We start from the raw sequence: 23,363 nt of genomic DNA on the forward strand, positions 1-23,363 counted from the left end.
GTGATTTTAAAATAATTTAATATGAAGCGTATGAAGTCTGTAACCACTTCACTTTGTCCTCAGAATTCCACTGGCATAAATGCATGTAAAAACTGTTGCTTTTCCCCTGCAGCAGTCCCATTATTTTGAGTAAATTGGTAAGGATAACTTGTTCAAGTGGACAACACTTCAGTTACCCAAGCAGAATCAAAAACTTTACTCAGTCTACAACTTGACAGCACCAGGTATTAGCTATATGAAATGTATATTATCAATAGTTGAAAAGTGCACAGTTAGCTAAACATGTTGTTTCGTTTGTGTTTTACAAGAATCTTTTGTAAGTTCCCACTCAGGAACACAAGGAATATTTACACGTTCAATGTCCAAGCCAGCTGTTACCCCAGCAGACTACCTTCCTTTAAGGTATGGTGCTTATTAATGTGAATCTAATATCCACTTGCAAGGGAACTTATAGTAATGAATTATCTCTGACTTCTAATATAAACTTGAAATGGAAATAGAGTCCATCAGATGAAGGCAGTACTTTAGTCATGAACGTTTGCCAATGCACCAGGGAGCAGAACTTTGAACTTGTGGCTTATTACTGAGTGGTATGCTGGTTCTGCATATAAAAATCACCATTACTTCAACATGCACAGCGACAGCTCCAATTAATAGATAGAAAAACAATTCTTGGCAGAGACAGAAAAACATGGCCAAACATGCTAATGCAGCAGTCTGTTCTTGAATTCACAAGTCTCGACTAAGTAAATATTTTTAAATCTACATCAAGTTAAAAGGAAGAAAAAAAAAAATAAAAAAGCAGTAATTTGCAGCCACTGAGGATCTAAATTTCCTTTAAGATGAAGTAACTAATCTCTCTCTCTACCCCCTCATTTGTGTTTGCAAATTTAATAGAGAATGTGCAAAGTAACCCTTGTTCTGTAAGTTAGTGTACCATCTCTCATGACAGAGGCAACCAGTGGAATGGCTCTAGCACACAATAAGTGAAGACAAAAGATATGCCAAATTTTTGCTTTGTCCAGGAGTTGTCCAATTTCTGAAAAAAGCTATTCCTTCATCAGGCTGGTAAAGTTTTAAACACAAAACAAAAAACAGCTCAATGTTTTCCATTCACTTGCAGACAGAACTAGGTAATTTTTTTTATAACATGAACAGTGCAACCATTTAGATCAGAATTAGATCAATTTTAGAAAAAAAAAAATCTCCGTTAGAGAGTATTACCCACTGTCATTCTAGAAAACACTCACACAGCTTGTTTAGAGAAGACTCACAAGTACTACCAAAAATCATGTGTGTGCTGGGAAGATGGACAGAGAAAATACTTGCATAATAAACCATTCCATGAAATGCTCAGGGAGGAACTAGTATTTTTTTTACTCCTCTGTATTTAAGTTCTTAACAGTGCTAGGAAGTAGTTAATGGCGTCGGTGGATCTGAAGAGAAGTCCACAGAATTGTGCCTTAGTGCTACCTACTACTAAATCTCTTGAGGGTAACAGATGAGTACTGATCTTCTGAGATTGATGCTGACTGAGCTCTGTGCTTCAGTAGTGAGTTTCAGGGAGAGCTGAAAGCTGATCACACACTCCACAGATGTCAGCTGGGGGTGGCTCTAGTCAGATGCCTACCCCAAAAACAGAACACTTGAGCCTGAGATGCTTTGGGATCTAGCCAGTCTTGCAGTCTTCCTTCTTTCCCCTTTCCCCTCATTTATCTCATGCTCCTATAAAAATCATTCAGGCAACCATATAGATGAACTGACCAATTATCATAAGATCTCCCTGAAAACCCATTTGAAATTACAAAGGATCTTTTATTATAGCCAGAAAAGAACCTGTATCGCGACTTCAATGCTGTCAAAGCAGAGAAGCAACAGTAGACTCTGTAGTTATCAAGGGAGTAGATTATCCAGGTTCACTTATTGATTTTTACTTTTTTCAGAAAAAATATCAGTCTATTGCTTGCATTAGAGAAGAAATGGCTTAACCTTACAGGGAATGAATTTGCTTATTTCCAGAAACAGGGCAGGTTAGTTTAAATTAAAAGATTTTAAGAGCTCTTATTGAAACATCACTTGTGCTTTTCCTTCAATTTTAAGTCATTTTGTGGGAAGATAATGTGCTTGGCACAACCAAAAAGCAACAAGGGATTTTAGAAGTGCAGAGGGAAACAGAAGAATTTCAAGTAGAGTATAGTTTTTAACCTTGCTAGAGAAGTTAATTTGAAACTTTTAGCTGGCTCCCATGCTTTGAACATCAGTTGGATATAGTTATCTTTTGGGTTTTTTTGAGAAATGTGAAGTCTTTTCTTATTCAAATATATTCAGAGCTACTAATAAAACATTCCACCATATTCTTAAGCTTCTTTGAAAAATTGTTATCATCTGTGCCATTCAAGATTTGCTACCACTAACCTCAGTATTGCTATAGCTATCCAGTTTCTTGAGTTACCATAATTTTTTTTTATTTGTGCACTTTAAATACTTTCTCAAGGTCAGCTGGGCATTTGTGCACTGTATTTTCTGAATGGTCTGTGCTTTTAGTCCACACTGATCAATTGGCTTCCTCCAGACATACCTGGGGAAGAACAGAGGAAACACAAGTTGACAACATAAGATAAAACAATCAGTAGGGCAAACCATGAAATGTGCTAACTTCTTTATGATTCAAAATCTAAAGAATAAAGATTGCAAATTTCAGTGTTAGAGATAGGTTAACCATTATGATGATCTGAAAGGTCCCTCCCAACCTAGACAATTCTATGATTCTATGATGTTATTATTTATGGGCTCTTAATTCCTGGAGCAAGAAGTAGCTGCTGAAATTCTACACCCTGATTTCATCAGGCTAGATGACTGGATTAATTCCTCTGGCATTAGCAAACATCTCATTGTGAAAAAAGAAAAAAGAAATTATAAGCAAAATTTTTGCATCCTATTTCTCTTGAATAACAAAACAAAATAAAAATACCAAGCACATCTCCTGTTATATCTCAACAGGATATCCATCTGGAAAGTCTTACCTTCCAGATGCTTTCCCCTACTATTTCATTGTTCTGCTAATCTCTGCAACCACCCCTAGGGGGAAAACAAAACATGGCACAATTTACTATTAGACTAACATTTTGAAGGATGGACAGTACAAAAGGAAATACAGTCTGGACAGCAGTCAGTTTCAATATTACAATTCCAAGAAGCAGAAAAACACAAGTGAGTCAATTTGAATAACACAATGCAAAAAAAAAAAAGTATCATCAGAGTAAATTAATAGAAAAAAAGCATTTTATATGGACACAATAGTAAAGAAGTGCATTGGCAAAAAATAAAAATCATAAATCGGTGAGGAAGCCTACCAATTTCTTCCCCTCAAACAATCGAAGTTTAACCACATTAAGGTGGTCAAACATTCAGACAACTATCTCTGTTTCTTAGTTTGTGGTTTGGGTTTTTTTTTTGTTGTTTTTTTTGTTTTGTTTTGTTTTTTAAAACGTAGAAGCATGAAGTCCATAAAACCAAATTAGTACTACAGCATTTTAGAGAAGTCCCCAAAATGTTCTCCCCAGGCTTCAGTATGATGGTAAGGTTTCTTCTTACCTGGAATCATGCTATAGTGATTCACTAAAGAACCTTGCAAGCTTGCCAGTGAAGCACAGGAGAGTCCTTTTATTAAGTTATAGGGGGGTTGGACAGATTTCTAAATTAATTTCTTTAAACTGGAAAGTCAGGTCTCCTAGCCAGTCACATGAAATACTTGGACTTTGAGTAGCTCAGCTATCTATTTGGATCCCTTTTGGTTCCACTAGACCTGTGTGGTTAGAAACTCCACTGCCTGTTGCAGTTGAAACAGACTGAATGGAGAGTCCTGGTGCAGAGAACCTTCCCAAGAAATTAACACAGTTCTCACAATAAACAGTCTTACCAGGTACCTGATAGCAATAAAACCCATCCTTTATCAGCTTCTTTTGTCTGTTTGGTTTTAAGTGTGATTGGATTTCATGGCACCTCTTTTCAACCTCAAGATGCAGTACAAACAAGCAGAGGTATTTAAAATATAAATAGAGTAATAACATACTTCTGGTATGTAAATACAAGAAAACACTCATCGAGAAATGAGGAAAAGCATTTTACATGGCTGCCTTTACATTCTCTTACCGTTTTACTATTTCCCATGTTCAAAAAACCCTTCTAAAGCCAGTGGCACGCAACTTGCAGAGCATGCTCATAACCTACCTAAACAATTCGACCTCCCCAGCATGATCATCCCACTTCAGCTTTACAAGCTTTTTTGCTTATGAGGTGCTGAAAATATGAAACACTGGACAAATATAGGCAAACCACGTGTATACAGAAGAAACCAGTAAGAATTCGTACTGGTTTACTGTGTTAGGCCAGGAATACACTTCACATCAACACATGCATAAACTAAGCACCCAACAGCCAACTTAGTTATGTCTTGGATATTATTCCAGAATTCCCTAGTACAGCTTGGCTCTCTTTTTTGCCAGTTCCCTATGAGACACAGAGAGCTACTAGATCTAATTCAAATGAGTATAATCCTCCAATTGCACAATGTTAGCAAAAACATTTAAGCCTTCATCTATGCTATAAATTGTAGTGTTACTTATAAAAGATTTGGGGGTGTTTTCAGAGCAGCCTATTTAATTCTTACCAGTTAAACATGTCACCTAAAAAACTCCTTACACCAGTGGAGTAAGTAACGGGTAAAATCATTGCAGCAAGTTCACTTAGCAAAAAAAACCAAAAAAATGTGAAAAAACAGGTAGGGGTTCAGACCCCTTTTATCCTCCCATGTTGGACACACCACATACACACGTGTTCCAAGAAGTAAAGCAATACATGCATCATGCATACTTGGAAAACTACTCAAAGTTACCATGAATTTCTGTCAACCATCAATCTTTCCTCCAGATATGGGAAAGATTTCAGTCATAATTCCTATCTGCAAATATATAAAATCTGAAATGTTAAAAATAAAGCCATTTGAGTTGTCACAACATGATCAAAATCTTGAAAGTGTCTTAACTGAAAACCTTCCTCCCTTACATAGCATTCCAATAACTCAAAAAACAGAATATATATTCATGAAACCTTACAAAAAGAAAAGCAACTTCTAATATCTATAAAGAATATAAGCCAAATCTTCTGCAGGTTTTTTTTTTTTTGTTAAGTTGTAAGTAACTACTATAAATTTAGAGATGCTGTATTTCAGTAGAGCTAGAGAAGACAGGTTCATTTGCTGTGGTAACATTTACTACAGAAATATTTTTATTTGCTATAACATCACCCTCTATGGTACAAGTAGCTATCTAGTAAGACAGAATTACTTGCATTTCTCACCACTGCTATTTCGTCTCATAGGTTTTTCCAAAGATTTCTGTTCATAAAGTGTTTGTCAAAATGCACTCACGCATAGCACCAGGCAAAGAGGAGATGAGAGACAGATGCTTCTGCATGTTAGTGGGTGGGATGGGAAAGAAGCTGGGGAAGCAGCTTTGCATCCAATCCATTATAGCTATTTTCCTTTTAACCATCTAACAGCAACACACAAATTCACCCCAAATGCATTAAAACCTCTGAACTTACCAATTGATGCATTATTGAAGTCACAGCAGGAAAGACAACTCAGTTTAGAGAACATAGAAGACTAGCTCTAGAAAAGTTTTTTCATATTACAAGGTTATGGATAAAAATCAAAGGTAAGATTTTAATGTAGTGACAAGATACAGAGTCACAGAAGCAGCAAGCTAAATACACTATTTGTATTTTTTTTTCCAGAAGAAATTCCTTTCCAGAAAATTTCCTCTCAGATAGATTTTTCCACCTCAAACAGCAAAATAAATTGGCAAAGGATTAATCTCTTAGTTTCCTGCTCCAGCATGTTACCTTTCTTTCCCAAATACTCTCTTCAGGTACTTTGGTGCATGGCTCTTGTAATAAGCTACCTAAGACCTGAAACTCACTTCCATCTTTTATAGATTCTATCATTGCAACATTAACTACTGTAAAACCGAGGATGCAGTAAAGTTAAAGAAATAAATTCTATTTTTCCAATTTTTCCCTCTGCTTTACATTGTTTATCTTAATACAGGTATTTACTGGTTGCAATATTTGTTGAAAGTACACAAAGTTGCAAATTTTACCAATCTATATTCACATGTGCCAACTACACATATATACACTGCAGGTGCAGTACATGCGTATCGTACTAGTGTTCCAATAAATCAAAGCACAAAACAGAAGACATTTCTATGTAGTATCGTCATGGGACAGAACTAAGTGAGCAAAAAGTCCTTATCTAACTCGATCTAAGCTATTGAAGGTGAAATCAGAGGTGAAATGCATACAGCAAGAATGACTAAACCCATAAATGGTCCAAAATTATTTGTTTTATTACACGAATACAAGAGACTACAATCATACTGAACAGGCTATTATCAAATCTCTTCAGTGACAAAGCTTTCTATCGAAGAGGACAAATAAAAACAAGTGCATAAATCACAAGGACATGTGGCTTAAGGCCATTATCCCAGAGGATTACAGAACGGCTTTTGTATCCTCCCTCTTTGCTTTTAGTACCTCCATCTTTGTTTTAATATTGTAGCTATTATTACCAGCGCTATCTGAAGACTAGATACCCCTGTAGTTAGGAGCAGCAAACAGAAAAGCCTTCTCACTTGTTAAGGGAGAATCTAGGGTATGCTTTGAAGGTACATTCAGTAACCTTAGGATAAGAGTGTGCTTTTAATGAGTCCTGCCAGTCTCATCCAACTGTGTAAGGCTTTAATTATTGAGCACTATACTGGGCATTACAGACTGTGGTTGCCAGGCACCACCAAAGACCCATGGTTTTGCTCTGCTAACCACGGCGCAAATACCTAATGAAGACACTATGCCTGTCCCAAGGTACTTACACAATCCAAAGGTATACGATTAAAGAAAACAAGTGGCTAAATCCCAGAAATATAGCTGAAGCACAGAGGAAACAGAGCAAGTACAACAGTCAGCAGTCACCACAAGTTTGGGGATGAAAAAAGGTAGTAATCACTCTCAAATAACACCACCAGCTTTACTGACAGCATTTAGAACATCCATTACAGACTACAGCGTGCAAACACCCCACAGTCTAACTCAAAATGAAGATTAAAGTTAAGGAGAATTGCTCAATTTATACATACTATAAATTAGGATTGTACATACCACAAACAAATTAGGACTTTAACCCAGACTCCAGATAAAATGAGAAATTGATGCTCTGTGCTACCCAAAGCAAATAGTTCAAAGATTTCACCAAGTAGCCCGCAAATCTTATGCAGGTCATCATTCCACCTCAACTCTGTTGAGATTACAGGTATCACTACACACACACACACTTCTCAATTTCTAAGAACACTTTTCAGAATACACTTTCATGCACAAATAAAAAAAAAAAATCCCCAAATACCTACCTTACCATCACCTTTTTGGGGGGTTTTGTTGCTTTTTTTTTTTTCCAGTTAGGAACTGCAAACTGGTCTCAAGGCAACCCCTCTTTCCCAGAGACACATGCCCACATTTGATCCAAACCGTGGATCAGAACTTTATTAGTAAAAAGATGCAGGTCCAAAGTGAAAGGTCAGGTCCAAAAACTAGAAGCAGAGCCAAAAGGAAGAGCGCTGCTGAGGAGATGGAAGAGAAACAAGAACATGCTGTTCTAATCTACTAATACAAGAACTTGAATACTGTTTATAAACCAGAACGCTCTTCTTCCTGACTGCTAAGCCACTATTCTCTTAATGATGAGGAAGAAAGAAATTGGTTTAAAATCTTCAGTCTTAAATTTCTGCTTCAAAATTATAGTACTTTTGAGCATGGCAGTTGCTGACTCAAGTAAAAAGCTTAGTGAAGCTGAGCAGTAATTAAGAGATTTCATTTACAACACAATTCCACATTTGTATAGGGGGAAATGTGCTTCTTATGACATGAAATTTCCCATAATACTGAAAATATGCATGGAGGTATAATACCATCTAAGTCTTTCATTTGTTCTGTGAAGTAAGCCATCAGTTCTTATAGTAAGTAAATATGCACTTGAATAAAGACAACCATTGAAGGCAAAACTTAAGAGGTAATGAATACCACTCAGAGCCAAAGAAAACAGTTCTTGGAGCTTTTTAGGATCATGTATTCAAGTCCTGTTAAAAAATTCAAGGCAACAGGCACCATGCCATTAAATTCCTATATAGTTGGAGCAAGCCTCAATGGCTCTGCAATATGACTAATACAATTTCCTAAGTTGTACTTAGAGAAAGTAGAACTATATCAGTTTCCACTTTATTTCAAATCAGTGGGTTCAGTTTGTGAACCCCTACATATTTTACAGATGCACAAATAGATGGAAAAATAACATACATGAATCTGCATTTCCTACTTAATCAAGAATTAAGAACCTTAGAAATTGTCAACAGATCACCATTCATTCTAAACAATTTCATAGGAGTTAACGACCTTAAAGATGAGAATTTTGACTATGTAACATTCCATACTTATCTTCACCTCAAAGGGAGTTTTTCATAACAGATCCAGAACATGAACAAATTTTTGGTTTATTACATATAAATACGGGACAGACAGATGTGTCTCGTGTTTTAATTAGGTTCTTGCAGAACTTCTTCCTCCTATCTGTAGTTCAACAATGTTCGCACTAACTGTGCCAAGCTTAGGTAGAGAATCTCTCCTTTATTTGCATATTCACTGTTTTAAAAGAAATAAATATCTAAGAATACAAAAATTCAGTCTACCTGCTAGCTAGAGACATGTAGCGAGAGAAAAGAAAAAACCCTGCAAGTATGACAACACTTTGGATATTCAGTGGTGCCAAAGAGATTAATTAAATGCACTAAGCACATCCCAACCCACATTCTAGATATAACAAGTAATCACAGGTACACTTCTATGCTACCCCTTCGTAAAGCATCTTCTAGAATACAGATCCTTGTCTGCATCAAAAAGCTACTCCCAAACCACAGAATTAGAGCAAAACCTCGCACATCTATATTTGAGCTCTGCCAGCAAAACAAAGAAGCCCAAAATTCTTAAAAATCACAGCATCCCCTCCAGTTTTCACACCAAGTATATGCTGTGACAAGAACATCTTGAATGAAAATTAGTTCCAAATGAAAGCAAGAATACTTAGCACCTTTCTGGTGCATTTCATCTTTCAAAAACACTTTACAAATATTAAGATGCCAAGAGATAAAAGAACCATTGTTTCAGCAAAAGGAAGCAAAAAAGAGGATGCAGAATTTGGTAGCAGAATGGACGGATGGATGGCTGATACTTCAGTTTTGCATACTGTGGTTTCATTCCCATATTAGTGGTGCATGAAAATAGGTTCTGTAGTACTAGAACTGCAAAGGAATACTACATTACTGTATATTGAGAGATCTTGGTACACCTGGGTTACTTTCAACACTAATACTTTTCCAACTGAAATTCCTGCTGCTTTTTTTCAATTAAGACTGCAAAAAATTTTAATTCCATAGCGCCATAAGAAAAGCTTTTATAACCTTATTGAGAATAAAGTGTTTTTCCTTTGCAGTTCCTATTACTGCATTTCCAAAGGCACATATGCCCAGCACAGTCAAGCTGCTAGATACAAAGCTGTAATTTGTCTAAGTTTGTCCATTACATGCCCTGCTGAATTCCATTTTCTTTTTGTAGCGTGCTTTGTGGCTCTTTAGCCACAGCTAACAGGAAAGACACGCAAAAAGATTCATCACGAAGCATTATCTGCTACAGTCATGTTCATTTGGGGTGTCTAATACTAGTAACATAGATCAATGCTGAGACCTCTACTGAACACTCCGTGCTGTCCAAAAGCATCACTGTATGCTTGCCAGCATTCCACCACAGCAAACACTGATAGTTGATGGACAAAGAGCCAATCTCAAAGAGCAGGATTCTGCGAGACCCTGATCTATATTGGTTGGTACCTCACTCGCTGCCCTATTAGCAGCACTGATTTCAGTGAGACAGCTCATAGGAAAAGTGAAGCAAAAATGGCAAAGTTTTTCACTTCAGTATTTAATGTTCAGCTCATTAAGGGCTCAGCTTGAAGCCCTGTGAACCTGCCAGAAGCATTCCCACTGGGCTTTTGAGTAGGGCCTTGAAAAATTGGGGGCTTGAACTTGCTAGAGAAAGGAATGGAAGCCAGTTAAGAGCAGGGAGCACAGGTTTCATGTCCTCCCATTGTTCAGCCTAGTTTAGCAGGCTTGGTTACTATTGGGAATTTGCACTGGGTTGCCACAGTCAACTCAGATAAGCGTTCTGGTCAGCAAAAAAAGCATGGAAGTTGGCTGCCAGGTCAACATTTGACAGGAATATCTAGCTGAAAACAGTATAAGGTATCATCTAACAACTTCCTTGGCTAAAAGCAGAGAGTGTTCGAAAACAGATCTGAGATAACCTGAACAATTAGAGAGTGATTTCTCACTACAAAGATTGAAGTTGGCATTACAAACAGCTCCTGAAAATGCTTCTCACTCAATAACGTTATTTCTGGCCTGCTAGAATACCAGTGCTCAATCCAGTAAAACTTCACGAGAAATTCCATTTTGCTCCAAATAATCAAAGGTACTAAGTCCTAAAAACGACAGCTATACCTGACTCACAACAGACCAAATAGAATGAGCTCTTGGTGATCAAAAAAGTTGTATCACAAACTCAGATGTGCATGGTGAATACAGGTAAAGAAAAAGACACAAAAACACAAGGGAACCTGGATTTCTTGCTATCTGTGATGAATGACTCAGTTCCTGCCATGTTAGCTATATTTCACCTTCAAAAATTACCATCACGTGGCAGGTGCAATGGGATCTCTCTCCATCCTGCTAAAGGTTTCTTTTTGGCTAGTACAAAAAGTGTTGTTATACATACTGTAACATTTTATTTTAACAGTTTCAAGTCAAGTATAATAATGTACTTAAAATACCACATCAATTAAAAACCAATGTAACCTGACAATCAATTACATATTAGAACTACAGTGAATTTTTTTCAGAACTGTCCCACGTTGCTGCTTCCAGTGGATCACAAGACTACAGCTTTTATTTTTTCCAGACTTTTAACAAACAAAAACACCAATAAATATGCCAGTATTGCTCAAATGACAAATTACTGAGATTAAAAGTACAATCTAAAAAAAAAAATTTAAAAAAGGAAAGTACAATCTATCAGTTTTCAAACATTTCAGCACACTCTTATTTCTGTATTTTGTAAGCTCTTTGTAAGGCAGGAATGGTTTCTCACTTTGGGAATTTCTGACACCCCAGCTATGTTGGTTGATGGTGTGAAGAGTGACTGCTGATTGACGTAACTTGGCTAGCAGAAGCTGCCACAGTAGTCACAGTTATATTTGCAAAAACAGTGCTTGTATCTGAATTGCTTCCATCATTTGTGGAAATTTTTTTTTGTATGAATAAACACCAGGAGAATAAACACAAGAAATTACAGATCTGTGTGCAGTTACACAGCTATGAACTTGTTGAGATGACAGAGACATGGTGGGATGGCTTGCAATGTGCTTGGGAGTGATGCAGTGGAGGGACACTGGCTCTTTAGGAAGGACACATTGGAAAGACAAGAAGGTGGAGTCCCCCTTTACGTGAGAGATAGCTGGAATACATGGAGCTTTGCCTGGGCATGGATGATGACTGAGAGCTTATGGGTAAGGAATAAAGAGCAGACCAGTATGGGTGACATAGTGGACATCTGCCGTAAGCCACCTGACCAGGAAAAACAAGTGGACAAGGCCCTCTACAGACAGGTAGAAGCAATCTCACATTCACATGCCCTGGTCCTCACCGCGGACTTAAACCACCAATATCTGCAACACGGACAACACAGCCAAGCATAAGCAATCCCTGGAGGTTCCTGGAGAGCACTGATGACAAATTCCTGACCCAAGTGATAAAGGAGCAAACAATAAGAAGTGCTTTGCTGGACCTTATAATTACAAAAAAGGAAAGACTCCTTGGGGACATGAAAGTCAAACGCAGTCTTCAGTTACAGTGACCATGGCAGCATTCAGGATCCCGAGAGGAAGGAGCAGGGCAAAAATCAAGATCACAACCCTGAACTTCAAGAGAGCAGACTTTGGTCTCTTCAGGGTTCTGCTTGTAAGAGTCCCATGGGATAGGGCCCTGCAGGAAACAGGGGTCCAAGAAAGTTTGTTGATACTCAAGGATAGGACCTCCTCCAAGGTCAAGAACAGTTTATCTCAAGAAGTGGGAAGTCAGGCAAAACTGCCAGGAAGCCTACATGGATGAACAAGGAGAACTTGGCAAAACTCAAACACAAAAGGAAAATATACAAAAGGCAGATGCAGGGACAGGCAACCTGGGAGGAATACAGAGACCCTGCCTGGGCACACAAGAGATGCAGCCAGAAAAGCCAGAGCCCACCTAGAGCTGAAACTGGCGAGGGATGTAAAAAAAATAAGTATCTGAAATGAAGGTATAAAGAAGATGGAGCCAGATCCTTCTCAGTGGTGTTCAGTGACAGGAAAAGAGGCAATGAAACACAGGAGGTTCCCTCTGAACATCAGGAAATTTGTTTTTTTACTCTGACATTGACTGAGCGATGAATGGCACAGGTTGCCCAGAGAGGTTGTGGAGTCTCTCTCTTTGGGGATATTCAAATGCCATCTGGACATAGTCCTGAGGAACCTGCTCTAGGTGACCCTGCTTGAGCAAGGGAGGTGAACCAGATGACCTCCAGAGATCCCTTCCAACCCCTATTTTTCTGAGATTCTCTAAAAGCTCTGCTGTGTCAGAACAGCTCCAGCCATACGTCAGTGTTTATATTGCTGTTTTATACCAGCCTTCCTATTCCATAAAGTACCCTTAAGGTACACAGAGTCTGTGTATTTGTGCTTCACCCAGCATGAAGGGAGCTCTCTCTCAACCAAGGCCTCTAGGCATTTTAGTAACATGAATAAATAACTGTTTTCTATACTACACTCGCAATTCCACTATTTCAACCAGAAAAGTCAAGATGTTTTCCCAAATCATATTGCCCTCATACATAGCAACTTAAAATTTGAAAGCCTAGGAGAAAACAAAAAGAAAAAGAGGAAAATAAAAAATAGAAAAAGAGAGAAGAAAAAACAATATTAAAATATCAAACTCAGGCCTTTCTCAACATACCAATGTCCAATGCAATACAAACAAAACTGAGGAACAAAACCCAAACACAGAAAAGAAAATATGCTGCCAAATTATTTCAGAGAAGTTTTGATACTAACTTTAAGTCCAGAAATCTTTATTACTGATGTAGAATACAAATATATTTTTTTGTCTGAGAGCAGAAAGGAAAGAACATCACCTATTAAAAACTTGAAAAGCTTTGGGAAAAAAAAGAAGAACATTTGAAAATTTTGTTCTGTATCACACTATACCACCTTCAAACTCTTGTTGAATATGGATTTACCTCAGTGCTGTTTCTCTTTCTTCACACTTTCACCCTTAAAAAAATTTGCCCAGCAGCCCAACAGGATACATGGCTTACAAACAGGGCAGTAGCCTCCTATTCAGACAGATCCTGTGCCTGCCTCCACTTATCACTAGTTAAAACTGATAAAAAATGATATCATCAATGAAGGTGCAACATTTTTAACCCAGCTACTGGGTGTCAACAGTTCAGTGGAGATTCTGGTCTCCTTAATGTTCATTTATGGTGACTTCTGCTAAATGGCAGTGGCCTGTGCCAGTTTCCCTCCTTGGGTTCTTAGCACCACCTGGCCATATATAAAACATCATGTATTTAAAAAACATTAGCCTACAACCTCTAAAGACCAAGATATATTTGTTTACTCCTTCAAGCATTCTCCTATTTCTTTCTCCTTTAAATGTTCTACTATTTTCTATTTTTGAGAAGTAAAACACATTTCTTTCTTCTTTTGGTCATACCACTGCCTCTAAATCAACAAAGAGTATGTGTGAATTCTACTAGCATGAGTTTATATTGTCATTTATTCAGCTGCCATTTCACTGGGTTCTTTATTTGTTAAGATGCACATATATTCTGTATATTGACATAAAAATAATTGTTATATGCTGAGTATCATCACAGACTTCGTTTTATCATCTAAGGCACAGCTACTGAGCAATACTTCTTCCTAAAGACAGTGGTGTTTTTACATGCTTAAAGCACAGGACACTGACTCTTTCAGGAAACCAGAGTTCACTCTCTGCTTTTTGACAATCCACTTGGGCAACTTTGCTCAAAATGACTTCACCTGCAATTCATCAGTTCACGTTTCTACAGCGTAATTTTCCTCACTCTAACCTGCTCTGTAAAGCATTCAAGAACCTATAGATTTATTTCCACAACATGCCTAAGACTAGAGAACTGGCAAAGTTATTCTGCATATGAAAATTAACTGTCATCATTTTCTGTTCCTTACATACTAGTGGCACAATATTAGTATTTTTGCTTATCCTGATTAAGAACACATATTAAGAACATCTTTCTTCTCAGCCCATTCACCAACTGTGCACAGTTACATTGTGATTGTAACACAAATCAAGATCTAAGCTTACTGAACAGTACTTTCAGATGCTTACAATACATGATGTAGCTTGATATACCTCAGGTGACAGGTATGAGCACTGGCGTGAGAGCAGTAGACACTGGCAGTATGAAGAGGTTGAGATTTTACATTCAGTTGTCCCAGCAGGACATGCAAAAGCAAGGGGTGAGGCTCTGGGTACCAGTAGTAGGGATGTAAATTCCAAGTTTGATAACCATTTTGCAGGGCAGTACCCGTGCATGGTTCTCCGCTGTCCAAACCAGCTGGGAAGCGACCTGATTTTAGCCACACAGGAATAATCCACAAAGGAATACCTTTATATGGGAAGGAGGTATCCCAATAATGAAGGACCTGCACCATTAATCTATACAATGTGAGTTTGACTGACCTCAGAAGTTTGGTAGAAGCTACTATTTTAATCTAGCAGCCTTATAATGCTAGTGCAGCTTTATAAGTGGGAAACGAGAAAAAAGGGAGGCAGACCTCAGTGTTTGGAAGGAAACGTAGTAACTTAAGCCACTGTTAGTAAACTCTGCTCTTCACACCTGAGGTCTCAGAGTAACTGTAGAAGGATGTGAATTTCCTCTCGTACACATCTCTTTTTCAGTAAAGTAATCAAAACTGCAAGATGATTGCTGGACAACAAGTTTAAGACAGCTGCATCTGAAATGTTCTCAGTTTGTACATTTTATTGTTATTCTCTGAGGTAACAGTACAGATCAAATTATTGGTCTGGTTGCATTCTGGATAGTAGTCTGAAAAACCTGATATAAAATCAACAACATCAAGTACAAAAACCTCCCTTTGCTGCCCATCAACAAATAGCTTGTTTTAGCCACTAGCAGGTCCTATCTTCCAGTTGATTCAATATCAGTATTCACTTTTTTCAACTTTCTCTTCATTTGTAGCATTCTGCTACAAATTTCCTGCATTTTGTGAACATAAATCTCAATGAAGGAAGACATCCCAAACTAAAAGCTTCTACCATTCCGTTAAACTGATCATTTTTTGCTTTGTGCAAGTTAATGTCAACATGCAACTTTCCTACCACTAAAAATTGTTTATGACATGATCACCCACTGATTTCAACTACTTGGAAGACTCACTGAAGTGGAACAGATTTCTAATATCAACTATGTTTATTAAAGAGCTCTGGAAGACCAAGATCAAGGACATAAGTTATAAAGTATTCCAACAATAACAACAGAAAATCACCACCTTTAGAGGAATCTCATTTCTTCAGCGCTCCATTTCTCTACTTTGATGAAACAGCACCTAGCTGTACGGTACACTCAAGACTGAAGTATCCAAAAATACAGACAATTGTACCCTTTTAAAGCAGTAGGAACCATCTTTATCTTATTTAAGAATTCTCAAGCATGCCAGCTGATATTTTATCTTAGAAGACTTGTCAAACATGAATGATAACCTCCTTGTTTTTAAATCTGACTCACACTCTAGAACCAGTCTTAGGATTGAAAAAAGATGAGGCTACAGAAATACAAAATTTAACTACTGCTTGCATAGCCTCAGAGTTAGTCAATTCATTTTCTATAAAAAAACAGAAAGCCTAGGACTCTGTTCTGTTAGAAAATAAATGAAAGCTAATATTGTTAAGAACACCATGATCTAAAGAACATATATTTAGAGATTTCATAGTGCTAGGATGATTGTTTTTCATTTCTTATTTCTATCCAGTGGCATACACCTTTCTAGTACCTTTATCCTGAAAAATACTGAATTAAGCAGATTCATGCATCAAAGTCCAGAAATTTCTGAACATAAAATTCCATCTGCAGTACTTATTAGCAGCAGCATTAACTGAACACAGAAGGGAAAACAATCACCAAGGGAATTTAGTACTGAGGCAACTGAGGTTCAGGGATGTAGCAGGGGAGTCAAAAGAGAGGAGGAAAGTGGAAACCTAGCCCGAAGGAGCTGGGTTGAAAAGCCTGTGTATCAGCTGGAAACTTCACCTCATCTGAACAGTTTAAAATTCTTCTTGCTCCCCCATATTTCACCATTCAATGATACTTTTTATTCCAGCTTGAGAAGCATTCTTTTCTCCAAATAGACAAATTAATTCCCAAGTCCCTAAACAGGTTCAAAAGTCCACCCAGAAATTTTAAGAAAGAGTTTTGTATTTTTTGTTTAATTTAAATCAAATTCCACAACTGCTTTCCTTCATTTCTCCGCCTTTTTTCTCCTCTTCCTCCCCCAACCCCCAAAAAACCAAATCCTTCATTCTTCTTCCTTGCATTTAAATGAAGATTGCTCAATAACATAGTTTTCTAGTTTTCCCCTAGTCCTAAATTTCAGCTGTCAAATGCCTACCAGCAGATAAAATCAGAAAGATAATGATACAACCGAAATGATGGCATTTTGCATGTAAATATCACACTCTGGGATAAGCTTTAGAGGAACTATTGAAAGCTGCAACTGAAACTGACAACTCAACTTCCCTTGAAGTTTTAAGTAGCAGAAAATTTCTAGTGAAGGAAGTGGGGGGATGCTTAAAACGATCTCTTTTTTCACTGAGCTGATCGTAAAAGCGTACCAGTGCCAGAACGTGAAAACAGATTTAAACTGATATGCGTGCTGTCCTCCTGATTTAAGAAAGCTATGGTTCCAATGTTAGCACTGCTACTTGTAGTTTTGCCAAACAGCAGCAGGTCAAAACTTGTTATGATTTTTATCATTTTCACAGATGCCTAGGAAAGCAGTACACCTAGTCACTGTTAACTGATGTGACCCTTGACTACCTACCCAGTGGCATGCATAGGTTCTGGGTCAACACGTGTAACTATTCCCTGAAGATAGAAAATTGGTATAGACATGAAATAGTAGAAATGACTTATCAATACTTAGAAATGCATGGAAGGCATCTATCTCCTTGTAAAACAGGACAGGGAACACTTTAGTTAAAGAGTCATCTATTTATTTTTATTATTTTCAGGCGTAGCTATCCTATGTGGATGTTAGTGAGGAAGACTGCATTCTGCCTGCACCGTCTGGAATTTCCAGCTTCCTCCATCATGTAGTTCATGTAATTAGATCTGGCTTTTTGCTGTAGCATTGGATAGACATTGCTGGGGTTCTTCTTGCCAATTTAAGTGTAATTTCTACCCAGTTAATTCCACTCCTGTGGAAACGGTAACTATATCCTAGAAAGAACAGTGATGTAGATACTCCTGTAAGAATTTTTAGACCAGACCTGGTCTGATCTGCATGTTTAAACAGGTAATGAAACTATTTTACACAGTTTGCTTCTAATTCTGACACAGATGGCACAAGGATTCCAGTCTTGGCAGTTTTACTTTGAAGTCAGCGCCAATGCCAGGATAATCCTTTCTAGCAATTTTCTCCTTCATTTTTGAACCACCAAGTTCCATATAAAATAGAATTTGTTATTGACTACTCCCTTTTTACAGCCCCACATTGAACAAGCTTTGACAAGACACAGGATAGACCTTCAAATACCAAGCCAAATGACACCAAAGGGAGTCATGAAACCCTACACAGTACAAAACTCATTTCTTAACCCTTATCTTCAGGTGGGTGTACGACAAGGAAGAGAAAACTAGTAATCCAATGAAAAAGCAAAATAAGGAAAAGTAAAATTACCTTCCTTGATGGTAGTTCTAACTCTCCAGCTCTTAAATTATGCCAAGTGTGGGATAATGAACAATGATTGCTTTTTAAAGCTAGCATTCACTACAAAAGGGAAGATGAGCCAAACCCAGACAACTAGCAGAGCAAAAATAGTGCATGTGCTCGTGTGTGTATGTTTCCTTACACAAAACTACTTTTCATAAAGTTCTTTAGCCACAGAATTAGGCAAATAACCAACACAGATAATTAGAGAGAGTGGAGACATACTCATGAAGAATGTAAACTTGCATTGGCCATTATGTCTTGTTCTCATGCAAGGCTTTACCTTAACGTTATCAGCACACATAGGTTATAGGAAAAATAAATACAACAGAAGTGTCATACCCTTAAAATGGATATTTTTTTAATTTATTCTAATGCAGATGATGGAAGCCTTCAATTAAAGCTGGCAAAAGCTCATTAACATAGGCTTTTATACAAGCCAGAAAAAAAAAAGTCTGCATGTATATCAAGTTTAGCATATAGCACAAATACTTTGTTGTCAGGGAATGAAATTTACCGACTGTTAGCCTTCAGTTTACAAACATTGGGCAAAATGGTTTGGGTTTTCTGTGCGTGTGTTTGCTTTTTTAAGATTGCTCTTATGAAGGCACACATAGAAAAAAGAGATCAGACACTTAAAAAGGAGAGTATTCCAGTAAGAGTCTACTGACGACTGATCATTTATTCCAGATTAAAAAAAAGAAATACAGATTTCAGCAAGAAACAGTCACACAAGTAATAGTTTGGAGGATTATTCCTTCAAAATCATTGTATTTAAGAACACTTCAGTGATTTAAGTGCTCATGGGAGATGCCAAATTTTACCAGTTTTCTAATGTAATTCATTCAAACTGAATACTGCTTTTGCTAATTTTAAGTCCTACACACTGAAATTTCAGCAGATCAAGCCTTTGACAGAGTTAACGTTACTAACAGATATGCAGTCATTCACCACTGTTCTGCACTTTGACTTCCTGAGAACTGTACTTTGGAATTCCTGTAGATTGAATAGCTGGCAAAGGGAATTCAATATATTTGTAACACTATTTTCAGTGCTCCTTCAAAGAAAAACAGTGCATATTGCTCCAGACCTGAGAAAACTTATGTTTTTGTCATCTGAACAGAGAAGAAAAAAAGTTGATGCATATTTCACATATTTAAAAAAAACAAAACCAACACCAGCACAATAATCTTGCTACATACTGCCATCCAAACACTCCAAGCTATGCTTTCCTTACCAGCATCTGAGAAGGGCATATACACTTTGAACAGGAAAGATGCAACACACAAATCAAAAATTGTAAGAATTAAACATCCAGAGGATGGAAAAGAAGAATCTGCTACCACAGCGGGTAATTAAAAGACAAAAAAGATAAAATCAAAAACAACCTACCAATCCAATTATCCATCAGAGACTCTGCAGTTACTGCGACTTTTACATGACTTGCAGCCTTGCTGATCAACAGTCGTCACAGGACACCTAAGCAATAAGAATTTCACATTTCAAACTTGAAGTACTTATCAGCAATTTGCAGTTTTCAAGAAGCCTACGGATACCTGTTCCACCTTGGTCATTTCTCCATTTTAAAAAAATTCACAGGTCTTACGACAACAGTCTGTGCATTTTCACCACTGAATGGGGAAAAAAACCAACCCAAACTAGTCCCCCTAGTGTACTTTTGCAGTAGGAGTCGAAAGAATATGTGGTAAATCACTACCCTGTCTTTTTGTGTGAAACTACCTTTTTCTTTTTTTTTTTTTAATAGAAGACTTGATTAATTCTCATTTCCATCCTGGCATCTGTACCTTCCAGAATACGTAAGTGACAATCAGTGCTGCAAAAACGTTTCCTGTAGTAATTTTAAGAGTGCTATAAAAACCAAGTACAATACATACACAGAAAGGTAAGACCTTGTAACAACTGTTCAGATGCCTCCTCAGGCTAATTTTCAGTTGAAAAAATACACACATTGGAAAAAAGTAGGGTTTGTTTGCTGCCTAGCAGTACCCCTGTTCCAAGTTGAACAAAGCAGAAAACATTGTACTCGGGTGATAACACAACTGAAAATAGCTTGTCTGATGCTCTACAAAGAGAGGAAATCACTTGCTTTCCAAAAACAAAACTGGACACAGCAGAAGAGCCAGGAATCTCTCCAAAAAGTGTTACATAAGGCATTGTCAAACTTCATGTCACCTCCATAGGGGCTGCAAGTTGTTATTTCCCCCTCGCCCCGGTGAGGGAGGATTAATGATCTAAATGACACAGTTCTCGGATAGGAGGTGATAGCAGAAGCCTTCCCAAAGGAAAGCTTCGTGGGCTGAAGGGCTCGCTGGAGGGAGATGGGGAAAACCACACTCCCCGCCTCAGCGGTCCCGGCGAAACTCCGACTTAACCACTTAGAGAAACTGCAGGGGAACTAGGCAACCTTTCAATCCCTTTATCTAATTTCCCGCTGTTTCTATTCCTGAACAAGTAAAATAAATAAATGTTGCAGAAAGAAAATTAATCTGTATCCAGAAGATTTCATTAAATAAAATATGCTGACCTGTTGGCACTTGGCAGGTCTGGTTTTAACATAGCACTTTGTTTAGCTTGGTGCTTTCTGTTCCTTTTAGCACTGAAGCTGTTTTTAAAAAAAACCTAACAATGTTAAAGACATTTGATTAATTCTCATTTCCATCCTGGCATCTGTACCTTCCAGAATACGTAAGTGACAATCAGTGCTGCAAAAACGTTTCCTGTAGTAATTTTAAGAGTGCTATAAAAACCAAGTACAATACATACACAGAAAGGTAAGACCTTGTAACAACTGTTCAGATGCCTCCTCAGGCTAATTTTCAGTTGAAAAAATACACACATTGGAAAAAAGTAGGGTTTGTTTGCTGCCTAGCAGTACCCCTGTTCCAAGTTGAACAAAGCAGAAAACATTGTACTCGGGTGATAACACAACTGAAAATAGCTTGTCTGATGCTCTACAAAGAGAGGAAATCACTTGCTTTCCAAAAACAAAACTGGACACAGCAGAAGAGCCAGGAATCTCTCCAAAAAGTGTTACATAAGGCATTGTCAAACTTCATGTCACCTCCATAGGGGCTGCAAGTTGTTATTTCCCCCTCGCCCCGGTGAGGGAGGATTAATGATCTAAATGACACAGTTCTCGGATAGGAGGTGATAGCAGAAGCCTTCCCAAAGGAAAGCTTCGTGGGCTGAAGGGCTCGCTGGAGGGAGATGGGGAAAACCACACTCCCCGCCTCAGCGGTCCCGGCGAAACTCCGGCTTCCCCTCGAGCCGGCGGGCAGGGTCCCGTTCGGGCACGGTCCCTCCCGGTCCCCCGCCGAGGGACAAGGCGTTCCCGCCCCACGGCATAACACCCTTCCACCCGCACGGCAGCAGCCACCGGCTCCCCGGGACTCCCCCGCGCATCCCGCGGTACTCGGCGGGACGGCGGCCCCGTCCCCGCTCCGCCCCGCGGCTGGAGCCGCCCGCGCAGCGGGAAGATGTCCCGGCCGGAGGAGAGAGGCGTGGGGTGCGATGTAAACAAGCACCCGCCGAGGGGAACGGAACGGGAGGCAGGCGGGGTAACCTCACTCGCCTGGGGGTTCGAGGGGGGTGATGTTCCCCTGGGTGCCGGGGGAACGATACGCCTGCCCCCGCCCGAGCAGCTCGTCAACTCCAGACCTGATGGGAATTAAAATCCAGGAGGTACCACCACCACCCCAGCCCCACCGGCCTCGCCTGCCCCCTCCACCGGGATGCTGGAAGGGAGACACTCACCGATTGTTTCTTGCCCTCCCCCGCCCCTCGGCTCTAAAAGCAGCAGCGACCCGACGAGGGGCTTACCTTCCCCCGGCTGCCTCCCGGGACAACCGGGACGGGCGCTCAGCCCGGTCCTTCCCTCTTCTTCTCTCCAGGCGAGCAGCTCCAGCTCCGTCCCCTCAGCCCAGCGCTCCGGAGGCGTCAACCAGCGGGGTCCCAAGCGGAGCAGCACCGGCAGCTCCGCTCTCCGCGGGACGAGGAGCTAATGACGGTAGGGAGGAGGAGGAGGGCGGCGGGGAGGTCCCCACTCTTCCCGGGATGAACCGCCGAGGTGGCTGCCTCCTCCTCCGCCCAGCTGTCTCTCCAGGGCCTGCCCGCTCCCTGCTCCGCGCTCTCCCGAGGTGCAGCCCGCCCCCGTCCGTCCGTCCGTCCCGCTCGCCTCCCCCGCCCCTCTCCCCGGCGGCGGCGAGCCGCGCGGCGCACAGGCCCCGCCGGCGGCCAGAGGGAGCCGGGGGCGACGGGGGATTCCGGCCCAGCCTCCTGTCCTCTCCCCGGGGCCTGGTGCACGCTCTCCGCGGGGAGAGGAGGCCCTGCCCCGGCCTGGCGGGCGGCGAGCGGCCCCGGGAAGGTCACCGGCACCGCAGAAACCGGCACGGAGAGGCTGCCTCCGGCACCGCCGCCGCCTCCGTTGCTACTGCTGCCGGGCCGGCCTCAGCGGCCGCTGGGTGCCGCGCTCCGCCCGGGCTCGCTCCCTGCTGGTGCCCGGCGGCAGCCTCCGAGTCTGAGTGCCAGGCTGCCCCCTTCCCCTTCCTTCCTCCCTTCCTTCCTTCCTTGCCTCCCGCCCCTTCCCCGCTGCCAGCCTTCCCCCGCCGGCTCCCTCCGGCGCCCGGTGCCAGGCTGCCCCCTGCGGGTCTCGGTGGCCGCGGCTGCCCGCCTCCGAGCGCTGCGCCCGGCGGGCCGAGGCGGGGACGAGGGCGGCCGCTGAGCGTTCCGCGGATGCCGGGAGCGGGGTGCCCCGCCGCCGCTCTGCCCCGGGCTCAGCGGCAGCTGCAGTGACTGTGTGTCTGTGTCATGTCTGTGATGGGCGGGCGGAGGCGCGGGGCCGAGGCGGAGCCAGCCCGCTGACACGCCGCCCAACGACAGGCGCCCGAGCCGCCCAACCAGCAGCAGCCGCCGCTGCCGCGGCCCGCCCGCGCAGCCCGGTGCCCCGATCCGCTACACCTGGGCCCGGGCGGAGGGGGGCCGGGCCGCCGCCGTGACAGCGAGTCCCCGCGGGCGGGGGCAGTGAGGGGAGAGCCGGCTCCCCGTGAGGGTGCGGGCAGGGGGGGAAGGCGTCCGCCTCCGCCCGCGTAATGCTCGTCCC

General features: G+C 40.8%; 1 protein-coding gene and 1 pseudogene across 1 annotated transcript in view; one reads left to right on the forward strand and one right to left on the reverse strand.

Moving 5' to 3' along the window:
* The window catches only part of LARGE (like-glycosyltransferase), a 281,053-nt gene extending 257,979 nt beyond the window's left edge, over positions 1-23,074 (reverse strand). The window contains exons 1-2 of the mRNA XM_014963960.1: positions 22,085-23,074; positions 19,637-19,723 (exon numbers count right to left, since the gene is read on the reverse strand). The gene's annotated coding sequence lies outside the window, so the exon portion shown is untranslated. The remainder of the gene's footprint in view (positions 1-19,636; positions 19,724-22,084) is intronic.
* Positions 21,857-23,125, forward strand: LOC106900958 (annotated as a pseudogene).
* The last annotated feature ends 238 nt before the right edge of the window (positions 23,126-23,363 follow it).

Source organism: Calidris pugnax, unplaced genomic scaffold (assembly GCF_001431845.1).
Source record: "Calidris pugnax isolate Ruff unplaced genomic scaffold, ASM143184v1 scaffold44, whole genome shotgun sequence".
NCBI lineage: Eukaryota > Metazoa > Chordata > Aves > Charadriiformes > Scolopacidae > Calidris > Calidris pugnax.